Consider the following 24,961-nt stretch of genomic DNA (forward strand, 5'->3'; position numbering starts at 1 on the left):
GTAGGAATTGGCTTTGGGGGTGACCAGAGAGATATACCTGCTGGAGCGCGTGCTACAGGTGGGTGCTGCTATGGTGACCAGCGAGCTGAGATAAGGGGGGACTTACCTAGCAGGGTCTTGTAGATGACCTGGAGCCAGTGGGTTTGGCGTCGAGTATGAAGCGAGGGCCAGCCAACGAGAGCGTACAGGTCGCATTGGTGGGTAGTATATGGGGCTTTGGTGACAAAACGGATGGCACTGTGATAGACTGCATCCAATTTATTGAGTAGGATATTGGAGGCTATTTTGTAAATGACATTGCCGAAGTCGAGGATCGGTAGGATGGTCAGTTTTACGAGGGTTTGTTTGGCAGCATGAGTGAAGGATGCTTTGTTGCGAAATAGGAAGCCAATTCTAGATTTAACTTTGGATTGGAGATGTTTGATGTGAGTCTGGAAGGAGAGTTTACAGTCTAACCAGACACCTAGGTATTTGTAGTTGTCCACATATTCTAAGTCAGAACCGTCCAGAGTAGTGATGCTGGACGGGCGGGCGGGCAGGTGCAGGCAGCGATCGGTTGAAGAGCATGCATTTAGTTTTACTTGTATTTAAGAGCAGTTGGAGGCCACGGAAGGACAGTTGTATGGCATTGAAGCTCGTCTGGAGGTTAGTTAACACAGTGTTCAAAGAAGGGCCAGAAGTATACAGAATGGTGTCGTCTGCGTAGAGGTGGATCAGAGACTCACCAGCAGCAAGAGCGACATCATTGATGTATACAGAGAAGAGAGTCGGCCCAAGAATTGAACCCTGTTGCACCCCCATAGAGACTGCCAGAGGCCCGGACAACAGGCCCTCCGATTTGACACACTGAACTCTATCAGAGAAGTAGTTGGTAAACCAGGCGAGGCAATCATTTGAGAAACCAAGGCTATCGAGTCTGCCGATGAGGATGTGGTGATTGACAGAGTCGAAAGCCTTGGCCAGGTCAATGAATACGGCTGCACAGTATTGTTTCTTATTGATGGCGGTTAAGATATCGTTTAGGATCTTGAGCGTAGCTGAGGTGCACCCATGACCAGCTCTGAAACCAGATTGCATAGCGGAGAAGGTGCGGTGGGATTCGAAATGGTCGGTAATCTGTTTGTTGACTTGGCTTTCGAAGACCTTAGAAAGCCAGGGTAGGATAGATATAGGTCTGTAGCAGTTTGGGTCAAGAGTGTCCCCCCCTTTGAAGAGGGGGATGACCGCAGCTGCTTTCCAATCGTAGGGAATCTCAGATGACACAAAAGAGAGGTTGAACAGGCTAGTAATAGAGGTTGCAACAATTTCGGCAGATCATTTTAGAAAGAAAGGGTCCAGATTGTCTAGCCCGGCTGATTTGTAGAGGTCCAGATTTTGCAGCTCTTTCAGAACATCAGCTGACTGGATTTGGGAGAAGGAGAAATGGGGAAGGCTTGGTCGAGTTGCTGTGGGGGGTGCAGTGCTGTTGACCGGGGCAGGGGTAGCCAGGTGGAAAGCATGGCCAGCCGTAGAAAAATGTTATAGAAATTCTCAATTATAGTGGATTTATCTGTGGTGACAGTTTCCTATCCTCAGTGCAGTTGGCAGCTAGGAGGAGCTGTTCATATTCTCCATGGACTTTACAGTGTCCCAGAACCTTTTGGAGTTCGTGTTGCAGGAAGCAAATTTCTGCTTGAAAAAGCTAGCCTTGGCTTTTCTAACTGTCTGTGTATATTGGTTTCTAACTTCCCTGAAAAGTTGCATATCACAGGGGCTGTTCGATGCTAATGCAGAACGCCACAGGATGTTTTTGTGTTGGCTAAGGGCAGTCAGGTCTGGAGAGAACCATGGGCTATATCTGTTCCTGGTTCTAAATTTCTTGAATGGGGCATGCTTATTTAAGATGGTGAGGAAGGCATTTAAAAAAAATAACCAGGCATCCTATACTGACGGGATGAGGTCAATATCCTTCCAGGATACCCGGGCCAGGTCGATTAGAAAGGCCTGCTAAGGGCCTCCCGGGTGGCGCAGTGGTCTAGGGCACTGCATCGCAGTGTTAACTGCGCCACCAGAGTCTCTGGGTTCGCGCCCAGGCTCTGTCGCAGCCGGCCGCGACCGGGAGGTCCGTGGGGCGACGCACAATTGGGCTAGCGTCGTCCGGGTTAGGGTGGGTTTGGCCGGTAGGGATATCCTTGTCTCATCGCGCTCCAGCGACTCCTGTGGCGGGCCGGGCGAAGTGCGCGCTAACCAAGGGGGCCAGGTGCACGGTGTTTCCTCCGACACATTGGTGCGGCTGGCTTCCGGGTTGGAGGCGCGCTGTGTTAAAGAAGCAGTGCGGCTTGGTTGGGTTGTGCTTCGGAGGACGCATGGCTTTCGACCTTCGTCTCTCCCGAGCCCGTACGGGAGTTGTAGCGATGAGACAAGATAGTAATTACTAGCGATTGGATACCACGAAAATTGGGGAGAAAAGGGGATTTTTTTTTTTTTTTTAAAGACACAAAAAAAAAAAAAAAAGGCCTGCTCGCTGAAGTGTTTCGGGGAGCGTTTGACAGTGATGAGTGGAGGTCGTTTGACCGCTGACCCATTACGGATGCAGGCAATGAGGCAGTGATCACTGAGATCTTGGTTGAAAACAGCAAAGGTGTATTTGGAGGGCAAATTGGTTTAGATGATATCTATGAGGGTGCCCGTGTTTACGGCTTTGGGGTGGTACCTGGTAGGTTCATTGATAATTTATGTGAGATTGAGGGCATCAAGCTTAGATTGTAGGATGGCTGGGGTGTTAAGCATGTCCCAGTTTAGGTCACCTAGCAGCACGAGCTCTGAAGATAGATGGGGGGCAATCACTTCACATATGGTGTCCAGAGCACAGCTGGAGGCAGAGGGTGGTCTATAGCAGGCGGCAACGGTGAGAGACTTGTTTTTAGAGAGGTGGATTTTTAAAAGAGAAGTTCAAATTATTTGGGTACAAATGTATTTATATAGCCCTTCTTACATCAGCTGATATTTCAAAGTGCTGTACAGAAACCCAGCCTAAATCCCCAAACAGCAAGCAATGCAGGTGTAGAAGCACGGTGGCTAGGAAAAACTCCCTAGAAAGGCCAAAACCTAGGAAGAAACCTAGAGAGGAACCAGGCTATGAGGGGTGGCCAGTCCTCTTCTGGCTGTGCCGGGTGGAGATTATAACAGAACATGGCCAAGATGTTCAAATGTTCATAAATGACCAGCATGGTCAAATAATAATAATCACAGTAGTTGTCGAGGGTGCAGCAAGTCAGCACCTCAGGAGTAAATGTCAGTTGGCTATTCATAGCCGATCATTAAGAGTATCTCTACCACTCCTGCTGCCTCTAGAGAGTTGAAAACAGCAGGTCTGGGACAGGTAGCACGTCCGGTGAACAGGTCAGGGTTCCATAGCCGCAGGCAGAACAGTTGAAACTGGAGCAGCAGCACGGCCAGGTGGACTGGGGACAGCAAGGAGTCATCATGCCAGGTAGTCCTGAGGCATGGTCCTAGGGCTCAGGTTCTCCGAGAGAGAGAAAGAGAGAATTAGAGAGAGCATACTTAAATTCACACAGGACACCGGATAAGACAGGAGAAGTACTCCAGATATAACAGACTGACCCTAGCCCCCCGACACATAAACTACTGCAGACCTGGATAGTAGGACAGAACTTTGCAGGCTATCTCTGCAGTAGATTGCAACACCGCCCCCTTTGGCCGTTCTATCTTGTCTGAAAATGTTGTAGTTAGGGATGGAGATTTCAGAGTTTTTGGTGGTCTTCCTAAGCCAGGATTCAGACACGGCTAGGACATCCGGGTTGGCAGAGTGTGCTAAAGCAGTGAATAAAACAAACTTAGTGAGGAGGCTTCTAATGTTAACATGCATGAAACCAAGGCTATTACCGTTACAGGGTATAGGAGTGGAGCTAGGCACTGCAGGGCCTGGATTCACCTCTACATCGCCAGAGGAACAGAGGAGGGGTAGGATACGGGTACGGCTAAAAGCTATGAGAATTGGTCGTCTAGGACGTCCGGAACAGAGAGTAAAAGGAGCCGGTTTCTGGGGGCGATAAAATAGCTTCAAGGCATAATGTACAGACAAAGGTATGGTAGGATGTGAATACAGTGGCCAAGGCATATTGGCATTATACAGTGGACAAGGCATATTGGCATTAAGGAGAGGCATGCTTTGCCGAGTGATCATAAGGGTCGAGTGAGTAGTGAGGTTGGTTGGGGTCACGGCGATTCAGACAGCTAGCCGGGCCATGGGTAGCAAGCTGGCAGAGGATGGAGGTCTGTTTTTAGCCACCTCGTGCGTTTCCGTCGGTAGATTAGTGGGGTTCCGTGTGGTAGAGGGGACCAATCCAATTGGAATAGAGGGTGAGGGGTGGATGGGTGTGGAATAGAGGGTGAGGGGTGGATGGATGTGGAATAGAGGGTGAGGGTTTTGGGCCATAAGCGGGCAGAGAGAGGGAAGGAAGGGATTTGGAATGAGGGATACATCGGGTGAGTGAATAAATGAGTTAGGAGGTGGGGATGCACAGGAAGGAGGCAAATCTGGTATATCGTTTACCCCTCTCCCCTCCCTCCCTCCCTCCCTCCCTCCCTCCCTCCCTCCCTCCCTCCCTCCCTCCCTCACCCTACTCCCTTCATCACCTCCTAATTGATTAGACATGTCTGAGTAGTGATATATGGGGCTGTGATGATGAAGGAGAGGTCTCGTATACAGTATTCATCTAATGTAAGATAATGCAGATTAAATGACAGCTCTGGTTTGATTTTTAAATGATATCTGTTAAGTACCAGCTCAACCCCCCCCCCCCCCCCCCTGAATGAGCCTGTGCTGCACTGAGCGTCTCTGATATGAGTCATGATATCAACACCAGAGACAGGCTCTGATATGAGTCATGGTATCAACACCAGAGACAGGCTCTGATATGAGTCATGGTATCAACACCAGAGACAGGCTCTGATATGAGTCATGGTATCAACACCAGAGACAGGCTCTGATATGAGTCATGGTATCAACACCAGAGACAGGCTCTGATATGAGTCATGGTATCAACACCAGAGACAGGCTCTGATATGAGTCATGGTATCAACACCAGAGACAGGCTCTGATATGAGTCATGGTATCAACACCAGAGACAGGCTCTGATATGAGTCATGGTATCAACACCAGAGACAGGCTCTGATATGAGTCATGATATCAACACCAGAGAAAGGCTCTGATATGAGTCATGGTATCAACACCAGAGACAGGCTCTGATATGAGTCATGGTATCAACACCAGAGACAGGCTCTGATATGAGTCATGGTATCAACACCAGAGACAGGCTCTGATATGAGTCATGGTATCAACACCAGAGACAGGCTCTGATATGAGTCATGGTATCAACACCAGAGACAGGCTCTGATATGAGTCATGGTATCAACACCAGAGACAGGCTCTGATATGAGTCATGGTATCAACACCAGAGACAGGCTCTGATATGAGTCATGATATCAACACCAGAGACAGGCTCTGATATGAGTCATGATATCAACACCAGAGACGGGCTCTGATATGAGTCATGGTATCAACACCAGAGACGGGCTCTGATATGAGTCATGGTATCAAAACCAGAGACAGGATCTGATATGAGTCATGATATCAACACCAGAGACAGGCTCTGATATGAGTCATGATATCAACACCAGAGACAGGCTCTGATATGAGTCATGATATCAACACCAGAGACAGGCTCTGATATGAGTCATGATATCAACACCAGAGACAGGCTCTGATATGAGTCATGATATCAACACCAGAGACAGGCTCTGATATGAGTCATGGTATCAACACCAGAGACAGGCTCTGATATGAGTCATGATATCAACACCAGAGACAGGCTCTGATATGAGTCATGATATCAACACCAGAGACAGGCTCTGATATGAGTCATGATATCAACACCAGAGACGGGCTCTGATATGAGTCATGGTATCAACACCAGAGACAGGCTCTGATATGAGTCATGATATCAACACCAGAGACGGGCTCTGATAGGTGCGCCTGATGTATGCAGCTTTAGAATCAGTGCCCTCCCTTGAGAGAGTTTCCTTTCCTCATGGTCAATTGTAGATTTAGCAGCCAGACAATAGACTGCATAAATAACCTCTAGAGGACAGGCCCCTACAGCTGCTTGCCTTATTTTCTATAGACTGCTACATATAAATATCCTCTAATATATTATACAGATGATTCCTTACTATTCAATAGACTGGATTAAAACCACTACTAGAAAAAAACATGCCCCTCCCTTATTATTCAATAGACTGTATGTATTACTAGTTTAACCCATCCGTTACATACATTTCTGTTGAGACCGGAGGCAAACAAGCAGAGAAAATTGCTTGGAGATATTTGGGTTCCCTCCTTTGCGTTGCGAAACAGCACCCTGGCAGAATAACTGCTTTTTCTCTGGTAGGGAGAAATAACACAAATGTTTTTCTGGAGACTTTTAACTTCCAGTGTTTTTTCTATGTAAATAAACCACTAACTCAGTTCAGGTCGAACCTGTTCAGAAAACTACCCTACCTCCTCACCTCACATACAGTGCATCAATCTACACACAATACTCCATAATGACAAAGCAAAAACAGTTTTTTTTTAATGTTTGCACAATAAAAAATTCACTGAAATATCACATTTACATAAGTATTCAGACCCTTTACTCAGTACTTTGTTGAAGAACCTTTGGCTGAGATTACAGCCTTGAGTCTTCTTGGGTATAACGCGACAAGTTTGGCACACCTGTATTTGGGGAGTTTCTCCCATTCTTCTCTGCAGATCCTCTAAGCTCTGTCAGGTTGGATGGGGAGCGTCGCTGCACAGCTATTTTCAGGTCTATCCAGAGATGTTGGAGAGAGGCTGGGCCACTCAAGGACATTCAGAGACTTGTCTCGAAGCCACTCCTGCGTTGTCTTTGCGGTTTGCTTAGGTTCGTTGTCCTGTTGGAAGGTGAACCTACGCCCCATTCTGAGGTCCTGAGCGCTCTGGAGCATTTAAAAAAAATCAAGGATCTCTCTGTACTTTGCTCCGTTCATCTTTCCCTTGATTCTGACTAGTCTCCCAGTCTGTGCCGCTGAAAAACATACCCACATCATGATGTTGCCACCACCGTGCTTCACAGTAGGGATGGTGCCAGGTTTCCTGCCGTTTGGCAGGAGGGCTGTTATGTGCCTTTTACTGAGTAGTGGCTTCCGTCTGGCCACCCTACCATAAAGGCAAGAAGTTGTTTGTGCTGATGTTAAAGTGAGGGCCGTTGTACAAAACATGTAATCAGCAATTGGATCATCTCTAATGAATCAGAGTATCAAAGCCAATTAGTATTTCCTAAACGCTGCTTTGCACACATGTTCAGGCTCTGGCCCAACCCATCAGTTTCTGGGACCAATCAGAACTCTTTGATTGGGTTTGCATTCGAGAAGTCATCGGGAATGAGATTAAATCCAGACTCATCGTGGAGAAGAAACGTTAGTGGGCGTGGTATTAGGCTGGAGCAATGTAAATGGGTAGACAGGCAGGGCTAATAGGCCCCGCTGCTAAGATCCACCCACAGATAACAACGTATTAAAAAAAGAAAAACGTGTTTTAATGCAGAGCTCTGTTGGTTAGTGCCACGGCAAAGTCCATAATGAGTGCTTTTACCCTGTAATAACACAGTACTACTGACATACTGAGGCCCAGCCCGATACAGATGCAGACACTGTCTCTCTCTATCATCTAGTACAATAACAGTGCAAGGTTCTAGGTCCTTCCATTGCAGGTGTTTCACTAAACTTCCAATTGACACATTTAACCTTTCTCCTCTTCCCTTTGTTGTTGCTGTAAAATAGAATGTGTTCTCAGCTTACTAACCTGGCAATATAAGGGTTAAACATGAAGATAGCACACTGACAGAATCGCTAACACAGCTACTAGTAGTACATTCATTGAATAAGAAATTAGGCCTTGGTGATTCTCTCCAATCACATCTGATTATAGCACTAATCAGACTTAAGTGGATTGCCTGAGAGCCACAGTAGTCTATTCCCTTTGTTGAGAGGAGGCACATAGATATATACTGTTCTGTCAGCTGTGTAAAGGGCCTCCTGAGTCTGATTCTAGTACAGAGACACTGTATTGTGTGTGTGTGCGTGTGTGAGCGAGTGAGTGAGGGGGTTTCATTCCTCCAGCCTCTCTCTCTGCGTCTGGCATTCTCCATCTAACGTGACCCTCCAGCCCTTCTATTATAGAGAAATTATGGGGGGGGAAATCAATACAGTTACGTATCGCAATATTATATTGATATTTGACTCCAAGTATCGATTTGTAAAAATAAAGACATTTAAAAAATAAATATATATATGTTATACTGTAGGCAGTGCTAGTTGGCTGTACCTGCGCCAAAACTCCTGTATTTTTCATCCTATAGCTTGTTCTTCATCAATAGTGAGCCAACATGTTTTCAACACTTCTATTTCCCTGACTGATCAAAACTTCTCTCATGGCTCTCTCTTTTCTTTCCGTGAGCAATATGTTTGGAACATCAAATCGCAACACAATTGCAGTATCGTATCGATAAGAATCGCACCTTACTATCGTGATAATATTGTATTGTGAGGTCCGTGGCAATTCCCAGCACTACTCTGGAGGTGTGCACACTCCCGGGCCTGCAGTAGTAGCTGTTTTTAGGGAATGAAGTTCAGATGTCTCAGCCCCCTCATCTTCTGGCAGTTTAATCTCATGATGAGGAGAGGAAAACACAAAAACACTTTGATCCCCAGCCAGATAAAACACTTTGATCCCCAGCCAGATAAAACACTTTGATCCCCAGCAAGATAAAACACTTTGATCCCCAGCCAGATAAAACACTTTGATCCCCAGCCAGATAAAACACTTTGATGATCCCCAGCCAGATAAAACACTTTGATGATCCCCAGCCAGATAAAACACTTTGATGATCCCCAGCCAGATAAAACACTTTGATGATCCCCAGCCAGATAAAACACTTTGATGATCCCCAGCCAGATAAAACACTTTGATGATCCCCAGCCAGATAAAACACTGCTGATCCCCAGCCAGATAAAACAATTTGATGATCCCCAGCCAGATAAAACAATTTGATGATCCCCAGCCAGATAAAACAATTTGATCCCCAGCCAGATAAAACACTTTGATCCCCAGCCAGATAAAACACTTTGCTGATCCCCAGCCAGATAAAACACTTTGATGATCCCCGGCCAGATAAAACAATTTGATCACCAGCCAGATAAAACACTTTGATGATCCCCAGCCAGATAAAACACTTTGATGATCCCCAGCCAGATAAAACAATTTGATCCGCAGCCAGATAAAACACTTTGATGATCCCCAGCCAGATAAAACAATTTGATCCCCAGCCAGATAAAACACTTTGATCCCCAGCTAGATAAAACACTTTGATTATCCCCAGCCAGATAAAACAATTTGATCCCCAGCTAGATAAAACACTTTGCTGATCCCCAGCCAGATAAAACAATTTGATCCCCAGCCAGATAAAACACTTTGATCCCCAGCCAGATAAAACCCAATTCTGCTGTTTGTCTGTGAGTTTCAAAGCTTTAGTGTGCGTTTGCCTGTTGTGTCTAACCTCTCACACACTGCTTCCCTAGGCTCTTTGGTATAGTTTTTCTTCCCATCACTGTGTGTTTCGAAACCCCAGCAGTACTGAGAACTCTAAACACTGTCTGGAGGAAGAGCGAGCCCCAACATGGAGCACCAGGTGCTGGAGTACACCTGACTGCAAGGCAAATAGGACAAATGAAAATGCGCAATAGCAAGTGTGTAAAAAGTGTGTGCGCGCATGTGCATGAATAATAGCCCAATGGCTCTTTTCAGTGCAGAGAATCAATGTGGCTTTCTGCCAGACAATAGCTAATGTCTTTGCATCCGTTTATCTCGTTTTCTCTCTCTCTCCTTTCCCCTTTCTCTCTCTCTCACTTTTCTCTCTCCCTTTTCTCTCTCTCTCCCTTCCCTCTCTCTCATTTTCCTGTCTCTCCCTTCCCTCTGTCTCCTTCTCTCTCACTCTTGGAAATTATGATTCTCTCATTCTGAAACAGGTCCGTACAATGAAGGACCTCGTCGTTAATCAGATCATCATCGTTTTATCTCCTGATAGATGACTCATGTCTGGATCTGCTGAGAGTTGGAGGGAAAATATGTTACTTGATTTCTATCTGTAGAATTGTATGTACTATAGAACAGGCCCAGTTGTCACGGTAACATAGCCCAGATCACATGTTTTCCATGTGACATGATGAAAGCCTACTGAAGGTGTTCCATGATGAAGGAGATGAGGTTTGAACTATAGGGAATGAACAGCGTTAACCATGTTGTGATGTGAGGAATCTACTTTCTGCATTTCTCTCTTTCTCTCTCTCTCTCTCGCTGGTGAGGAGGCTCATTCAGACAGAAGTGATAATTAGCTCTCTGTCACTCATTAACACGTTGCCATTGGCTTTGAGATCACTGTAGCACATCAACCACCAGTGCCACTGCTCTCTGGGTACATGAGTAGCAGAACCACACATATCCATGTGAAAGGCTTAACATTCCTCACCAAGGCTTTATAGGAGTAGCATGCAGATGAGGGAAAAACAGGGTCAGCTCTTTTGTTTAGCAATAGAAATGACCTCAGATGCTGTCAGAGGGAATGAGGGAATGTGAGAGAACCTTAAGTGCCAGGGTCAGTGTGTGTATGTCCATTATGAAGAACACACTTGTAGAAATCCATAATTGTAAGCATTTGGCAATGGGCACTAAATATAGAAACTGCAGACACACCTCGAAGCTGTGAGAGGTAGAGAAAAAACTGTCTGTGCAGTGCTCCGGGAATGACAGAGAGAGGCAGAGAGGAAGGAAGAGAAAGAGCGAGAGCGAGAAAGAGGGAGGATGTTTCTGTTTGTGAATTGTGATTCACGAAGCAGGAAGAACCACTGAGTTGCACTGTTTTTCTCTTTAACCTTGTCTCGTATGAATCATCCTGAACCATCCGCTGGTGAAACAGAATGTAAGCTTGTGAGATCAGGATGGTTTGTACGAGGCTAGCTATAACCTCCCCTCTCCACTGCTCTGTTCTGAAGACACTCATAACCCTGAAAAAATGTTGCCTTTAGCCAATGTGTGATTTGGTTTTGTGTATTAGAGGGCCCACTCTATGTATGGGCCACGCATGCGTATCAGGGGCCCCTTTTGCGAATAAGCAGATTACTGCTAACATGCGCTAATTGAGTGACTGTCAGTGACTGACATAACAAGTGGAAAACTGCTGATACACAACCACATTCTGAGGGCCCTAGTTGCCGTGGGGCCCTACGCACAACGCATAGTCTGCGTATACGTGCACTGAAACACAGAGCAGTCTTCAGGGAGCTGAGGCACTGCAGAGGCATGCAGGGTCAAGTCACTGATTATTATCAACTGCTATGTGACTGACTGCCTGTCTGAGTAACCAGTACAGGCCCTCTCTCTCTCTCATTATATAACACTACTACCTCTGTGTGTGTGTGTGTGTGTGTGTGTGTGTGTGTGTGTGTGTGTGTGTGTGTGTGTGTGTGTGTGTGTGTGTGTGTGTGTGTGTGTGTGTGTGTGTGTGTTACTGTATAAACTGGTTAGTGTGTGTGTGTGTTAAATACAGTATTTAACTGGTTTAAACCTGGTTGTCAGTATTTTTGTTTCCATAATCAATCTAGTTGAAGCTATGTTTATCTTCAAATCTCTCTGTCTCACTCTGTTGCTGGTCCAAAGGTCTTGGTGCCTACTGTACCTTCTCTCTCACGTTTCTGGGCTGTACTGTGGGTGGTGGTGGTGGCCTGATGGGTGTGTTGTGTGTTGTGCCCTGCCAGCGTGGTATTGCCCTGTGAGCGTACCCAAAGGTGTCTTATCGGATACAGCCAGGGTGTGTACCATTCGTTTAGCTATCAGAATCTGGCATAGAGATACTGTCATAGTGAACAGTCCTGGGTTTGTTGTTAAGCTCATTTGGCAATTTCTGTGTTATTTTTCTGCAGTACAGCAGTGTGTTTGTGTTGTGTGTTGTGTGTTGTGTGTTGTGTGTTGTGTGTGCTGACTGACCAGTCACTAGGTCAGTGTGCTACTCACATTCATCCAGCCCCTGTGGAGACTGCAATGTAGGGGCCAGAAAACACTTAGATCGTCCTTCCTTTACTCTGTCTCTGTCTCTCAGAGACAGAGACAGAGACAGAGACAGAGACAGAGACAGAGACAGAGACAGAGACAGACAGAGACAGACAGACAGACAAGGGGAAATAGAACAAGAGAGAGAGTCTCTCTCTCTCTCTCTCTCTCTCTCTCTCTCTCTCTCTCTCTCTCTCTCTCTCTCTCTCTCTCTCTCTCTCTCTCTCTCTCTCTCTCTCTCTCTCTCTCTCTCTCTCTCAATTCAATTCAATTCAATTCAATTCAATTCAATTTGCTTTATTGGCATGACGTAATAATGTACATATTGCCAAAGCTTATTTTGGATATTTACAATATAAAAATAAAAATGAGAATCAAAATTGACTACAGTAACAACAATAACCAAGTGTCAAAATAACCATACATTCAACAATAACAATAAGCATACAGTAACCCTGAAAACATGTGCAGGTTGATTGGTTTGTCAGACACTGTCCCTCAACTTATCTCTCTCTCTCTCTCTCTCTCTCTCTCTCTCTCTCTCTCTCTCTCTCTCTATCAATAACATTTTAATCTCTTTCCCCTTGCTAGCTTCCTTTGATGTCAATATTGTATTTTATTTGATTAATTAACTTTTTCCAGATCTGGGTTCTCTTTCTTGCTTTTTGTACTCTCTCTCTTGTTCTATTTCCCCTTGTTGTTTATCTCGGTCTGTCTGTCTCTTCACCAGTATTGTTCAGGGACAGTACATGGTCAGTACAATCACCATGGGTCAGTGAGTTCCGAAGGCTTACAGCATAGCCAAGGTCAGCCGCCTGACCTCTGGGGCACCATGAGAGTTATTTAAGATACTCCTCAAATAGGCAGGGTTTAAGACGTTTTCAGAAGATGGGCAGGGAATCTACTGTCCTGACTTTAGGGGGAAGATGGGCAGGGAATCTACTGTCCTGACTTTAGGGGGAAGATGGACAGGGAATCTAATGTCCTAACTTTAGGGGGAAGATGGGCAGGGAATCTACTGTCCTGACTTTAGGGGGAAGATGGGCAGGGAATCTACTGTCCTGACTTTAGGGGGAAGATGGGCAGGGAATCTACTGTCCTGACTTTAGGGGGAAGATGGGCAGGGAATCTACTGTCCTGACTTTAGAGGGAAGATGGGCAGGGAATCTATTGTCCTGACTTTAGGGGGAAGATGGGCAGGGAATCTACTGTCCTGACTTTAGGGGGAAGATGGGCAGGGAATCTACTGTCCTGACTTTAGGGGGAAGATGGGCAGGGAATCTATTGTCCTGACTTTAGGGGGAAGATGGGCAGGGAATCTACTGTCCTGACTTTAGGGGGAAGATGGGCAGGGAATCTACTGTCCTGACTTTAGGGGGAAGATGGGCAGGGAATCTACTGTCCTGACTTTAGGGGGAAGATGGGCAGGGAATCTACTGTCCTGACTTTAGGGGGAAGATGGGCAGGGAATCTACTGTCCTGACTTTAGGGGGAAGATGGGCCGGGAATCTACTGTCCTGACTTTAGGGGGAAGCTTGTTCCATCAGGACAGAGAAGAGCTTTGACTGGGATGAGTGGGAGCTGACCTCTCGTAAGGGTGGGACGGCCAAGAGACCAGAGGTGGTGGAACGGAGTGCTCAGGTTGGAATGTAGGGTTTGAGTATAGCCTGAAGGTAAGGAGGTGCAGTTCCTCTTGCTGCTCCGTAGGTAAGCACCATGGTCTGGAAGATGATGCAAGCTTCGACTGGAAGACAGTGGAGTGTGCGGAGAAGCAGGAGGACATGGGAGAATTTAGGAAGGTTGAACATCCGGTGGGTTGCGGCATTCTGGATAAGGTGCAGGGGTTTGATGGCACAAGCGGGGAGCCCAGCCAACAGAGAGTTGCGGTAGTCTAGACGGGAGATGACAAGTGCCTGGATCAGGATCTGTGCTGCTTCCTTTGTGAGGAAAGGTCGTACTCTACAGACGTTGTAGAGCAGTGTTTCTCAAACTTGGTCCTCAGGACCCCAAGCGGTGCACATTTACTTTTTTGCCCTAGCACTAAACAGGTGATTCAAATAATTAGGGCTAGGGCAAAAAACTAAATGTGCACCGAGATTGAGAAACACTGTTTTTGAGCGTGAACCTGCAGGAGCAAATCACTGCCTTGGTGTTTGGAGAGAACGACAGGGGTTGTCATTCAGGGCCATTTTGTTGTTGTATGTTTGTTTGTGATGGAAGATGGAGGGGATAGCAGTGTGGGGTTAAACAGGAGTTTAAGGATCATCACAAGGTCAGAGATTGGAGAAGCTGATCCAAATCTGAATAGCATTGATCCGGATAGTGTGGGCTCCAACAGGGTTTGGCCCTGAGGCAATGTTTGTTAAAAGAACTGGAATCGATTAGTTCACCACAGGCCTTTCTCAGTGGACTGCAGCAGTGCATACACATGTAGAGAGAGAACAGATAAGAGGCTTAACTTAGTCTTCTGCTAGTTTGATCTTCTGCTTCTGAAGGTCTTGCTGTATCTCTGGAGGATCTCTCCCTTCTTCCAACCGCAGTGTTGGCCCTGATCAACCCCCTCTAACAAGAAGCCTGCTTCTCTCCCATTGGAACATGAGGGAAAAAATAGAATATCTCAGACAGCTGGAGTTTAGTTTGACACCACAGGCTCTGCTTCTTAAAGGTTTAAAATATTGATTTGTTTAAACCTGGTAGAGAGCATGAAGAGCAACCCGTTCCCTTTCTACTCTGCTCTATAGTTACAGGTTTAGAGGAAGGTGGTGTGTTTGTGAGTGCGAGGGATGAGGGATGAGGGGATGATGGTTGTTGGAGTAGAAGATTGAACTCTTTGACCCTGCCCTCCCTAGTACCCTACTCTAACCTGCCCTCCCTAGTACCCTACTCTAACCTGCCCTCCCTAGTACCCTGCTCTAACCTGCCCTCCCTAGTACCCTACTCTAACCTGCCCTCCCTAGTACCCTGCTCTAACCTGCCCTCCCTAGTACCCTGCTCTAACCTGCCCTCCTTAGTACCCTGCTTTAACCTGCCCTCCCTAGTACCCTACTCTAACCTGCCCTCCCTAGTACCCTACTCTAACCTGCCCTCCCTAGTACCCTACTCTAACCTGCCCTCCCTAGTACCCTGCTCTAACCTGCCCTCCCTAGTACCCTACTCTAACCTGCCCTCCCTAGTACCCTGCTCTAACCTGCCCTCCCTAGTACCCTACTCTAACCTGCCCTCCCTAGTACCCTACTCTAACCTGCCCTCCCTAGTACCCTACTCTAACCTGCCCTCCCTAGTACCCTGCTCTAACCTGCCCTCCCTAGTACCCTACTCTAACCTGCCCTCCCTAGTACCCTGCTCTAACCTGCCCTCCCTAGTACCCTGCTCTAACCTGCCCTCCCTAGTACCCTACTCTAACCTGCCCTCCCTAGTACCCTACTCTAACCTGCCCTCCCTAGTACCCTACTCTAACCTGCCCTCCCTAGTACCCTGCTCTAACCTGCCCTCCCTAGTACCCTACTCTAACCTGCCCTCCCTAGTACCCTGCTCTAACCTGCCCTCCCTAGTACCCTGCTCTAACCTGCCCTCCTTAGTACCCTGCTTTAACCTGCCCTCCCTAGTACCCTACTCTAACCTGCCCTCCCTAGTACCCTACTCTAACCTGCCCTCCCTAGTACCCTACTCTAACCTGCCCTCCCTAGTACCCTACTCTAACCTGCCCTCCCTAGTACCCTACTCTAACCTGCCCTCCCTAGTACCCTGCTCTAACCTGCCCTCCTTAGTACCCTGCTTTAACCTGCCCTCCCTAGTACCCTGCTCTAACCTGCCCTCCCTAGTACCCTACTCTAACCTGCCCTCCCTAGTACCCTACTCTAACCTGCCCTCCCTAGTACCCTACTCTAACCTGCCCTCCCTAGTACCCTACTCTAACCTGCCCTCCCTAGTACCCTACTCTAACCTGCCCTCCCTAGTACCCTACTCTAACCTGCCCTCCCTAGTACCCTACTCTAACCTGCCCTCCCTAGTACCCTGCTCTAACCTGCCCTCCCTAGTACCCTACTCTAACCTGCCCTCCCTAGTACCCTACTCTAACCTGCCCTCCCTAGTACCCTACTCTAACCTTCCCTCCCTAGTACCCTACTCTAACCTGCCCTCCCTAGTACCCTACTCTAACCTGCCCTCCCTAGTACCCTACTCTAACCTGCCCTCCCTAGTACCCTACTCTAACCTGCCCTCCCTAGTACCCTACTCTAACCTGCCCTCCCTAGTACCCTACTCTAACCTGCCCTCCCTAGTACCCTACTCTAACCTGCCCTCCCTAGTACCCTGCTTTAACCTGCCCTCCCTAGTACCCTGCTCTAACCTGCCCTCCCTAGTACCCTGCTCTAACCTGCCCTCCTTAGTACCCTGCTCTAACCTGCCCTCCCTAGTACCCTGCTCTAACCTGCCCTCCCTAGTACCCTACTCTAACCTTCCCTCCCTAGTACCCTACTCTAACCTGCCCTCCCTAGTACCCTACTCTAACCTGCCCTCCCTAGTACCCTACTCTAACCTGCCCTCCCTAGTACCCTACTCTAACCTGCCCTCCCTAGTACCCTACTCTAACCTGCCCTCCCTAATACCCTACTCTAACCTGCCCTCCCTAGTACCCTACTCTAACCTGCCCTCCCTAATACCCTACTCTAACCTGCCCTCCCTAGTACCCTACTCTAACCTGCCCTCCCTAGTACCCTACTCTAACCTGCCCTCCCTAGTACCCTACTCTAACCTGCCCTCCCTAGTACCCTGCTCTAACCTGCCCTCCCTAGTACCCTACTCTAACCTGCCCTCCCTAGTACCCTACTCTAACCTGCCCTCCCTAGTACCCTACTCTAACCTGCCCTCCCTAGTACCCTACTCTAACCTGCCCTCCCTAGTACCCTACTCTAACCTGCCCTCCCTAGTACCCTACTCTAACCTGCCCTCCCTAGTACCCTGCTCTAACCTGCCCTCCCTAGTACCCTACTCTAACCTGCCCTCCCTAGTACCCTACTCTAACCTGCCCTCCCTAGTACCCTACTCTAACCTGCCCTCCCTAGTACCCTGCTCTAACCTGCCCTCCCTAGTACCCTACTCTAACCTGCCCTCCCTAGTACCCTACTCTAACCTGCCCTCCCTAGTACCCTGCTCTAACCTGCCCTCCCTAGTACCCTACTCTAACCTGCCCTCCCTAGTACCCTGCTCTAACCTGCCCTCCCTAGTACCCTGCTCTAACCTGCCCTCCCTAGTACCCTGCTCTAACCTGCCCTCCCTAGTACCCTACTCTAACCTGCCCTCCCTAGTACCCTACTCTAACCTTCTCTCTGAGCTGATGTATAGCTTTAAATCAGGTGGTCTTTGGGCTTAAATAGTTAGTAGTCAGTCATCCTGACCAGGAACTGTGTCTAGGATCATAAATGATCTGACTAACAAAAGAGTCTGTCTTAACTATTGAACAATGGAGGATTTGTTTGCTGATCTGTTGGCCAATCAAATTCTCCAATTTCCTGGTTGTCATACTCAGTCCACATTTTTAGGAACCTGCTAGTTGATACCAAACACAGGCCTCTGTCTGCACCAGATCTTTATTTCCAGTAACTAGAGTTTCAAGTTTGTGTGATTAATTAATTAGAAATCTTACTCATGAGAGTCCAAACAGAAATCATTAGCCGTACGAATCTCCTACCCTTTGAAGATTAGTCACAAGTTTCTCTCTCATTAGACGAGTAATCATATCCCCTGTGATTCTGTCTGTTATAGAAAGGGATGGAACAAGAGATGGTGAGAAAGAGAAGCAGACAGATGGAGAGGAAGGTTAGAGATGACACCACATCTGCCTCCTCAGAACATCACATGATGATGAAGCTAACTGTGATGATGTGCCTTGCGGACTGCCTGGGGTCCTATAGGGATCAGAACCCAGCAGGAAGTCTGGTTAGATCCATCCCATAATATATGAGTTAATGTGGAATCAGACCCTGTACACTGCAGAGGGCCAAACCTCCTGAGGCTTCTGTCTTCTCCCATTCAGCATGCTGGAGCTTGTATCTTGTTTTCACATGGTACCACATAAATCTGACTGATTCTTTCTCTTAAGTGTCAGTTGTCACGTACCATACAGATATTTGTGTGGTATCATGTATGCCCATTTTATTGGCCATATCACAATGTGCTAATTCCCACTCACATCCTCTCACAGTTAACTAAAACATATGGTGCTGTATTGAGGTGTCTGGGATTCCGCATTAAGATTTGGATTGCGTGTGCACCTACCTCCCCACCCCCCCTAAAAAAAGTTACCAAACACGTAGGGGTTGAGATTAAGGGGCTTGGATCAGCAGAATTTGGCTGGGTGCCCCCCGTTTGAAGCCTGCCTGCCTGTCCCCCCGGTCAGTGTCCCCCCCCCAATCCCCACCACAAACACCCAGATTATAGTGATAGGATTCCCCTACTTTCTGATTTGGTTAATCCCTACTTTTAATGACAATCTAATCAAAGATGGTTGATGAGGTTTGGGTGGAGAGGGGGGCTAGATTTGGGGCACACTGTATGGTGTGTGTGGTAGAACTCATAACGTATGGATACATTATGTAGACGGACTATAAATCTGGTCATTTATCATCTATTATGGTATCCCAAGGTCTATGAGCTCAGTGTTGAGTCTGTGTGGACACCTAACGCAATGCTGGCCTTCAGAGGGGCATGTAGGGACATGTTCATAAGAGACCTCCAGTTCCATGAGGCCTGTGTTTACATTCTTCTAAACCATAAGCCTCTCCAGGCCTGTGGGTATGTGTGCTAGCTAAGGTGTAGGTGGCCTGAGCTCCTTGACTTCTTGTTCCATGCTACAGCCAGAACCATTCAACCCTTCTAGAGTCATTCCAGGCTTCCATTGAAAGCATACCGTTGTTCTCAACCAAAATGTTTATCTGATCAACGATGCCATCTACTTTCCTGCACCCTCTATCTCTCCCCAACACGTGAGATGTCCATCATGCACTAGACATGATGTCATTGTCATGTCTGGCTGTAACCGCTGAACTAGTTCTACACAGGGTTTTTTCGTCTTTAACTAGGTCAATTTCATAATTGTAATTTTAAAGTGCAGATTTCCTTTTTTCTCTATAGGAAGGAATTACTGGGATTATTATAGAACGCAGTAAAACTAGAAAATCCATCCACAGTCACGTGCGCATGTGTACTGTAGAGTGAATGTGTAGAGTGTGTGTACTGTAGAGTGTATGTGTAGAGTGTGTGTACTGTAGAGTGTATGTGTAGAGTGTGTGTACTGTAGAGTGAATGTGTAGAGTGTGTGTACTGTAGAGTGTATGTGTAGAGTGTGTGTACTGTAGAGTGTGTGTACTGTAGAGTGAATGTGTAGAGTGTGTAGTGTAGAGTGTGTTTAGTGTAGAGTGTAGAGTGTGTGTGTAGTGTAGAGTGAATGTGTAGAGTGTGTGTAGTGTAGAGTGTATGTGTAGAGTGTATGTGTAGAGTGTGTGTAGTGTAGAGTGTAGAGTGTGTGTGTAGTGTAGAGTGTATGTGTAGAGTGTGTGTAGTGTAGAGTGTGTGTGTAGAGTGTGTGTAGTGTAGAGTGTATGTGTAGAGTGTGTGTAGTGTAGAGTGTAGAGTGTGTGTGTAGTGTAGAGTGAATGTGTAGAGTGTGTGTAGTGTAGAGTGTATGTGTAGTGTAGAGTGTGTGTAGTGTAGAGTGTGTGTGTAGTGTAGAGTGAATGTGTAGAGTGTGTGTAGTGTAGAGTGAATGTGTAGAGTGTGTGTGTAGTGTAGAGTGTATGTGTAGAGCGTGTGTAGTGTAGAGTGTAGAGTGTGTGTGTAGTGTAGAGTGAATGTGTAGAGTGTGTGTACTGTAGAGTGAATGTGTAGAGTGTGGGTAGTGTAGAGTGAATGTGTAGAGTGTGTGTGTAGTGTAGAGTGTATGTGTAGAGCGTGTGTAGTGTAGAGTGAATGTGTAGAGTGTGTGTAGTGTAGAGTGAATGTGTAGAGTGTGTGTAGTGTAGAGTGAATGTGTAGAGTGTGTGTAGTGTAGAGTGTATGTGTAGTGTAGAGTGTATGTGTAGAGTGTGTGTACTGTAGAGTGTATGTGTAGAGTGTGTGTAGTGTAGAGTGTATGTGTAGAGTGTGTGTAGTGTAGAGTGTAGAGTGTGTGTGTAGTGTAGAGTGAATGTGTAGAGTGTGTGTACTGTAGAGTGAATGTGTAGAGTGTGTGTAGTGTAGAGTGAATGTGTAGAGTGTGTGTAGTGTAGAGTGTAGAGTGTGTGTGTAGTGTAGAGTGAATGTGTAGAGTGTATGTGTAGTGTAGAGTGTATGTGTAGTGTAGAGTGTGTGTAGTGTAGAGTGTAGAGTGTGTGTGTAGTGTAGAGTGAATGTGTAGAGTGTGTGTACTGTAGAGTGAATGTGTAGAGTGTGGGTAGTGTAGAGTGAATGTGTAGAGTGTGTGTGTAGTGTAGAGTGTATGTGTAGAGCGTGTGTAGTGTAGAGTGAATGTGTAGAGTGTGTGTAGTGTAGAGTGAATGTGTAGAGTGTGTGTAGTGTAGAGTGAATGTGTAGAGTGTGTGTAGTGGAGAGTGAATGTGTAGAGTGAATGTGTAGAGTGTGTGTAGTGTAGAGTGAATGTGTAGAGTGAATGTGTAGAGTGAATGTGTAGAGTGTGTGTAGTGTAGAGTAAATGTGTAGAGTGTGTGTAGTGTAGAGTGTATGTGTAGTGTAGAGTGTATGTGTAGAGTGTGTGTAGTGTAGAGTGTATGTGTAGAGTGTGTGTAGTGTAGAGTGTAGAGTGTGTGTGTAGTGTAGAGTGAATGTGTAGAGTGTGTGTACTGTAGAGTGAATGTGTAGAGTGTGTGTAGTGTAGAGTGAATGTGTAGAGTGTGTGTAGTGTAGAGTGTAGAGTGTGTGTGTAGTGTAGAGTGAATGTGTAGAGTGTATGTGTAGTGTAGAGTGTATGTGTAGTGTAGAGTGTGTGTAGTGTAGAGTGTAGAGTGTGTGTGTAGTGTAGAGTGAATGTGTAGAGTGTGTGTACTGTAGAGTGAATGTGTAGAGTGTGGGTAGTGTAGAGTGAATGTGTAGAGTGTGTGTGTAGTGTAGAGTGTATGTGTAGAGTGTGTGTAGTGTAGAGTGAATGTGTAGAGTGTGTGTAGTGTAGAGTGAATGTGTAGAGTGTGTGTAGTGGAGAGTGAATGTGTAGAGTGAATGTGTAGAGTGTGTGTAGTGTAGAGTGAATGTGTAGAGTGAATGTGTAGAGTGTGTGTAGTGTAGAGTAAATGTGTAGAGTGTGTGTAGTGTAGAGTGTATGTGTAGTGTAGAGTGTATGTGTAGAGTGTGTGTAGTGTAGAGTGAATGTGTAGAGTGTGTGTACTGTAGAGTGAATGTGTAGAGTGTGTGTATGTGTAGAGTGTGTGTAGAGTGTGTGTAGTGTAGAGTGAATGTGTAGAGTGTGTGTACTGTAGAGTGTATGTGTAGAGTGTGTGTACTGTAGAGTGAATGTGTAGAGTGTGTGTAGAGTGTGTGTACTGTAGAGTGAATGTGTAGAGTGTGTGTGTGTGTAGAGTGTGTGTAGTGTAGAGTGAATGTGTGTAGTGTAGAGTGTAGAGTGTGTGTGTAGTGTAGAGTGAATGTGTAGAGTGTGTGTACTGTAGAGTGAATGTGTAGAGTGTGTGTAGTGTAGAGTGTATGTGTAGAGTGTGGGTAGTGTAGAGTGAATGTGTAGAGTGTGTGTGTAGTGTAGAGTGTATGTGTAGAGTGTGTGTATGTGTAGAGTTAATGTGTAGAGTGTGTGTACTGTAGAGTGAATGTGTAGAGTGTGTGTAGTGTAGAGTGAATGTGTAGAGTGAATGTGTAGAGTGTGTAGTGTAGAGTGAATGTGTAGGGTGAATGTGTAGAGTGTGTGTAGTGTAGAGTGAATGTGTAGAGCGTGTGTAGTGTAGAGTGAATGTGTAGAGTGAATGTGTAGAGTGTGTGTAGTGTAGAGTGAATGTGTAGAGTGTGTGTAGAGTGAATGTGTAGAGTGTGTGTGTAGTGTAGAGTGAATGTGTAGAGTGTGTGTAGTGTAGAGTGAATGTGTAGGGTGAATGTGTAGAGTGAATGTGTAGAGTGTGTGTAGTGTAGAGTTAATGTGTAGAGTGTGTGTAGTGTAGAGTGAATGTGTAGAGTGTGTGTAGTGTAGAGTGTATGTGTAGAGTGTGTGTAGTGTAGAGTGTGTGTAGTGTATCTGTAGGGTGAATGTGTAGTGTGTGTGTAGTGTAGAGTGAATGTGTAGAGTGTGTGTAGTGTAGAGTGAATGTGTAGAGTGTGTGTAGTGTAGAGTGAATGTGTAGAGTGTGTGTAGTGTAGAGTGAATGTGTAGGGTGAATGTGTAGAGTGTGTGTAGTGTAGAGGGAATGTGTAGAGTGTGTGTAGTGTAGAGGGAATGTGTAGAGTGTGTGTAGTGTAGAGTGAATGCGTAGAGTGTGTGTAGTGTAGAGTGAATGTGTAGAGTGTGTGTAGTGTAGAGTGTAGAGTGTGTGTAGTGTAGAGTGAATGCGTAGAGTGTGTGTAGTGTAGAGTGTAGAGTGTGTGTAGTGTAGAGTGTAGAGTGTGTGTAGTGTAGAGTGTAGAGTGTGTGTAGTGTAGAGTGTGTGTAGTGTAGAGTGAATGCGTAGTGTGTGTAGTGTAGAGTGAATGCGTAGAGTGTGTGTAGTGTAGAGTGAATGCGTAGAGTGTGTGTAGTGTAGAGTGAATGTGTAGAGTGTGTGTAGTGTAGAGTGAATGTGTAGAGTGTGTGTAGTGTAGAGTGAATGTGTAGAGTGTGTGTAGTGTAGAGTGAATGTGTAGAGTGTGTGTAGTGTAGAGTGAATGTGTAGTGTAGAGTGAATGTGTAGAGTGAATGTGTAGTGTAGAGTGAATGTGTAGAGTGTGTGTAGTGTAGAGTGAATGTGTAGAGTGTGTGTAGTGTAGAGTGAATGTGTAGAGTGTGTGTAGTGTAGAGTGAATGTGTGGAGTGTGTGTAGTGTAGAGTGAATGTGTGGAGTGTGTGGAGTGTGTGTAGAGTGAATGTGTGGAGTGTGTGTAGTGTAGAGTGAATGTGTGGAGTGTGTGGAGTGTGTGTAGAGTGAATGTGTAGAGTGTGGGTCGGGGTCAGAGAGGAGAGTAAAGGGAAAGGGGGATACCTAGTCAGTTGAACAACTGAATGCCTTCAACTGAAATGTGGGGGGCTGCCATAATCGACATCCACATCTTCGGCGCCCGGGGAACAGGCTTAAAGCAAGGTCAAATGTCTGATTGACTCAGGCGAATCCAGACATGGGGATTGTAGTCCAGCTGAGAAATTTAAATCTCTGTCGGATAAATCACTGCTGTTGGGCATTGGAAATTAAATATGTAATGGAAGGATGAGTATTATTTTTAGAGCGAGAGAGACACAGGGAGCGAGAGAGAGAGAGACACACAGGGAGCGAGAGAGAGAGAGAGACACAGGGAGCGAGAGAGCGAGAGAGACACAGGGAGCGAGAGAGCGAGAGAGACACAGGGAGCGAGAGAGCGAGAGAGACACAGGGAGCGAGAGAGAGAGAGAGACACAGGGAGCGAGAGAGAGAGAGACACAGGGAGCGAGAGAGAGAGAGACACAGGGAGCGAGAGAGAGAGAGACACAGGGAGCGAGAGAGAGAGAGAGACACAGGGAGCGAGAGAGAGAGAGAGACACAGGGAGCGAGAGAGAGAGAGAGACACAGGGAGCGAGAGAGAGAGAGAGACAGAGAGAGAGACACAGGGAGCGAGAGAGAGAGAGAGACAAAGGGAGCGAGAGAGAGAGAGAGACACAGGGAGCGAGAGAGAGAGAGAGACACAGGGAGCGAGAGAGAGAGAGAGACACAGGGAGCGAGAGAGAGAGAGAGACACAGGGAGCGAGAGAGAGAGAGAGAGAGAGACAGGGAGCGAGAGAGAGAGAGAGACACAGGGAGCGAGAGAGAGAGAGACACAGGGAGCGAGAGAGAGAGAGACACAGGGAGCGAGAGAGCGAGAGAGACAGAGAGAGCGAGAGCGACACAGGGAGCGAGAGAGAGAGAGAGACACAGGGAGCGAGAGAGAGACACAGGGAGCGAGAGAGAGAGAGAGACACAGGGAGCGAGAGAGAGAGAGAGAGACACAGGGAGCGAGAGAGAGAGAGAGACACAGGGAGCGAGAGAGAGAGAGAGACACAGGGAGCGAGAGAGAGAGAGAGACACAGGGAGAGAGAGAGAGAGAGAGAGAGAGACACATGGAGCGAGAGAGAGAGAGAGAGAGACACATGGAGCGAGAGAGAGAGACACAGGGAGCGAGAGAGAGCGACACAGGGAACGAGAGAGAGAGAGAGACACAGGGAGCGAGAGAGAGAGAGAGAGACACATGGAGCGAGAGAGAGAGAGAGAGACACATGGAGCGAGAGAGAGAGAGAGAGAGACACATGGAGCGAGAGAGAGAGACACAGGGAGCGAGAGACACAGGGAGCGAGAGACACAGGGAGCGAGAGACACAGGGAGCGAGAGACACAGGGAGCGAGAGACACAGGGAGCGAGAGACACAGGGAGCGAGAGACACAGGGAGCGAGAGAGAGAGACACAGGGAGCGAGAGAGAGAGACACAGGGAGCGAGAGATGGAGACACAGGGAGCGAGAGATGGAGACACAGGGAGCGAGAGATGGAGACACAGGGAGCGAGAGATGGAGACACAGGGAGCGAGAGATGGAGACACAGGGAGCGAGAGACTCCTAACCTAGAGTCTCTCTGTGTAGTTGGACATTTCTGAAC

At 47.0% G+C, this 24,961-nt stretch overlaps 1 protein-coding gene across 1 annotated transcript in view; it reads left to right on the forward strand.

The window, feature by feature from the left end:
- The window catches only part of LOC120061335 (protein bicaudal D homolog 2-like), a 99,761-nt gene that overhangs the window by 16,062 nt on the left and 58,738 nt on the right, over positions 1–24,961 (forward strand). The gene's annotated exons all lie outside the window — the stretch shown is intronic.

This window comes from Salvelinus namaycush, chromosome 16 (assembly GCF_016432855.1).
Source record: "Salvelinus namaycush isolate Seneca chromosome 16, SaNama_1.0, whole genome shotgun sequence".
NCBI lineage: Eukaryota > Metazoa > Chordata > Actinopteri > Salmoniformes > Salmonidae > Salvelinus > Salvelinus namaycush.